Source organism: Gossypium raimondii, chromosome 13, assembly GCF_025698545.1.
Source record: "Gossypium raimondii isolate GPD5lz chromosome 13, ASM2569854v1, whole genome shotgun sequence".
NCBI classification, from domain to species: domain Eukaryota; kingdom Viridiplantae; phylum Streptophyta; class Magnoliopsida; order Malvales; family Malvaceae; genus Gossypium; species Gossypium raimondii.
In genome coordinates, this window is record NC_068577.1 from 19,986,399 (window position 1) to 19,990,558 (window position 4,160).

The window sequence follows — 4,160 nt, forward strand, 5'->3', positions numbered from 1 at the left end:
GTTGAATTGTTCGATTTTTGGGGTAAGGATTTTATGGGACCATTTCCAAGTTTATTTGGAAATATTTATATATTAGTAGCTGTTGACTACGTCTCGAAGTGGTTTGAAGCTGCGGCAGTCCCAAAGGATGATGCAAATACAATACTTAATTTTTTTCACAAGCATATACTCACTCGCTTTGGCACGCCAAAGGCATTGATTAGTAATCAGGGTACACACTTTCATTGCAACCAAGTTGCAGTCGCACTGGAAAGATATATAGTTAATCATAAAATGGCTACTACTTATCATCCACAAACTAATGGACAAGCTGAAGTATCGAATAGACAAATTAAAAATAGTATTGAGAAGGCTGTGAACACTTCGAGGAAATATTGGACTTTTAGACTGGATGACACTTTATAGGCACTGCGGACAACATACAAAACTCTATTAGGGATATCACTGTATAAATTAGTTTTTGGGAAAGCATGTCACATGCTAGTTGAACTGGAGCACAAATCAATGTAGGCAATTAAGCAAGTGAACATGGATTATGAAGTGGCTGGAAAGAAAAGGCTATTGGATATCACTAAACTAGAGGAAATTAGGCGAAATTCCTATGAAAATGTGGTAATTTATAAGGAAAAGACCAAACGATGGCATGACGAAATTCTTTTGCAGCGACAATTTATCGCGGGTCAACAAGTTTTATTACTCAATTCTAGACTGAAGTTGCACCGGTAAATTGCACTTTTGTTGGTCTGCACCTTTTCAAGTTGTCAAAGTATTACCTCATGGTGCAGTCACAATTAGAGAATTAAATGATGGACACCAGTTCAAAGTGAATGGCCAGTGATTGAAACATTATCTTGGGAATCTGATCACAAGAAGGCGAAAACCATTAAATTGGTCGAAAAATTTTAATTTTAGCGAATTTATCATTATGTTTTTTTATTTTATTTTTGTTCAAATATATTTTATTCTTTTTCTATTTGTCTTTATTTTTGCAGAATAATTAGACACCATCGTCGACGCGCTTGGGCTTTATTGTCAACGCAAGTCATACTATTGTACTGTCATGTCTGAATCAGCAAAAATGAGGACAATTTCTAGATCCCACCATTTGATCAAAAGCAACTTAGCCGTCTAATTTGTCTGAGTGGGCGCAATTCTCATTAGACGTAATTATTCCTGCCAGCTTTATATCCATTCACAAAAATCACGTCTTTCAATCATCTTCTTTCACTCACTATAAACCCCTCTTCACTGTGCCGACTGTGAAACACCTAAGCAACCATTTTTATTCACTTACTCTTCCCCAAGATCGCACCTTTACATGTTTAAACCATTTCACTCCACAAAACAAGCAAAATATTGTAAGAACGAGAGGATTCGTCAAGAAAGTCACCAAGCCTGTTGAAGAACACTCATCCTCTACAACTATAGTTTGTGGGTCAGAATCCTCCATGCTAACGAAAAAAAAAGAGTCAGTGATCTTTTTAATGTAAGCTGCCAAAGACCGATTTCAAAACAACATCTTAAAGTGAAACTTCCGCCCAGAATAAGGCATTCTCCTTTCATAGTAGCAAAATTTGGGCAAACAAGTATCACGAACCATTTCTAAGTTGAAGTGGGCGGCTTTACAGACGCATCCTTGAAGTTATTCTCCTTCATTGGTATGTGAGTTTTACGCTAACCTTGATGACCATGAGTTGGAGTTTGTCTTTGTTCGAGAAGGTTTAATCCCGTAGGATGCTACCAAAATCAATGAGCTATACAACACTAAGGTGGATGTCAATGTACACTCCAAATTTATTAAAGATATCACATACGAAAAAAGGGACTTGTTGGTGAAGGATTTATGTGTCGAATGAGCATTGTGGATGGGTTCACATCAAAAGAATTATACGATGCATCGCCGCTTCCTGACATTGCAGAGCAAAATCTAGTTTTATTTTATCAACTGCAGGTTACTGCCTTTTACTCACAGCACCACAGCCAATCTTGATAGAATGTGCCTAATACAATCAATTTTCAAGGGCAGAAAGATTGAGTCGGTGCAATACTCCACCAGGAAATTGCTGATTGCACCGCAAGTAAAAATGGAATTTTGGTTTTCCCATCGTTGGTGATGCTACTATGCCAGCAGAAAGGGATCATGCCCCGCGATGATGAAGAGGTCCTAGAAAATAAGGGTCCGATAAATGAAGCCTTTATTGGAAGAATGACTCGTGGCAAAGATACACCAACTATGAAGGAAGCAGAAACCAGTAAGACAAGGAAGGGCAAAACCAAAGCAGGAAGCAAAGGAACAAACTTGACTGCCGAAACATCATTACTGCTCAAAATGAAATATATCGAAAAGTTAGCCAATTCCATCAACAATAAGTAGACTAGGCTTGTCGCTACAATAGAGGACATGGACAGATCACAAAATCTTTTTTATGTTTATACAAGGGCCTATAACAATTCGATTGTAGCCACATCACGTCAGTTAAGCCAAACCCCACTCCTAGAATTTAAAGTGTTCCCACCGGCTATCCGAGAGTATGAACCCTCCGAGGAAGATGACCTAGGGGACCGAGACAAATCGGTGGAATCCCCCCATTTTGCACGTCTTTGACATTGAGAAAGAAGAATACTTAATGAATGTTGAGGAGTGCATGCGATGGATTAATAGCCTGTTCGAGGGTAACTTCATTGTTGGTTAAGAAGCACCTACTATTGAGGACGAAGTTGCTATGGAAGAGGAGGACGTCCATGTCAAAGTTGTGAATGAGAAAGTTGAGGAAGACAATACTGCGATAGAAGCTGCTAAGAAAGAATCTGTTGAGGACATTGTCACTGCATCCGAGTTTTTTGATGCAACTAAAGATAATTTAGAGTAAGATAAAGTTAGACCAGCTGAAGCTACAGAGGTAACAGGGGAAGAACACCACAATTTGTTGGGTATAGTGGTCTATACCGAACCTCTCCTTCATAAGAAGCAGTCGATGATGCTGGGGCAACACCGAGAACTGAGAAGTGATTTGAGGATCGTGCGAAGCCTAAAAAAAAGAGAAAACTCTCTAAAGACAAAAAAATGCAAGAAGGAGGAGAAAAAAAGGAATAAGAAGAAACATCGTGCGGCCACATTGATGGCTGAGGAAAACTGAGTTAGTTTATTTTAAGTTTTAGTTGTACTATTCATGCATTACATGTAGCCATAACTTTCATTTTGTTAGTGCATATTATCGTTGCATTTTATTGTCATCACATTTTATGTTAGTGTATTGGGGGTAATGCAAACTTTAAGTTTGGTGAATGCATATGGGGTTCGGAAATACACACACATTTTAATTTTTTTGTGAGTTTAATAGGCATGCAAGGTTTATTTGTGGTTAATGCAAATGCGTTTGAAACTTTTTGTTACATTCGATGCTTATTGCTGATGATGGTCAAGGAAATAGAGTTGCTAATATGCACAATACAATTCTTATTGCTGATGATAGGGATTAGAAGATAAGGCAGTACATTATACCACTATTTACAGAGTTAAATTCGGGAATTAAGAGACCGGAGATTGAGGCACCCCAATTTCAATAGAAGCTATTGATGTTTCAAATGCTTCAAATAATGGACCAATTTAGTGGAATACCTACAGAAGACCCACGCCTTCACCTTTAATTATTCATAGAGGTGAGCGATTCCTTTAAGATAGCCGGGGTAACTGAAGACGCAGTGAGGTTGAATTTATTCTTGTACTCATTGCAAGACCGAGCATGAGCGTGGGTTAATTTGTTGCCCTCTCATTCAATTTCAATATGGTAAGAATTAATCGAACACTTTCTGGTAAAGTATTTCCCACCTAGATAAATGCTAAACTACAAAATAAGATCACCACTTTCTAGAAAATGGATGATTAGTACCTATAAGAGGCATGGGAAAGATTCAAGGAGTTATACGTAGATGCCCTCACCACAAGATTCCACATTACATCCAGTTGGCGACATTTTATAATGGTCTCAATGCACACAAAAGGTTGGTGGTAGATGCTTCTACAAATGGGGCTCTCTTATCGAAGTCTTGTAATGAGGCTTATGGGACCATCGAGAGAATAGCCAGTAACAATTACCAGTGGCTGAAAAATTCAGCAGCTTTAGGAATATAAGTAGTCGGATTGCATGAAGTAGATGCCC

The 4,160-nt window shown here is 38.3% G+C and overlaps 1 non-coding gene across 1 annotated transcript; it reads right to left on the reverse strand.

Moving 5' to 3' along the window:
• Positions 1-3,843: 3,843 nt before the first annotated feature.
• LOC128036362 (small nucleolar RNA R71) lies at positions 3,844-3,948 on the reverse strand. The gene has a single exon (XR_008193159.1). It is a non-coding gene; the product is annotated as a small nucleolar RNA R71 (small nucleolar RNA).
• Between the last annotated feature and the right edge of the window lie 212 nt (positions 3,949-4,160).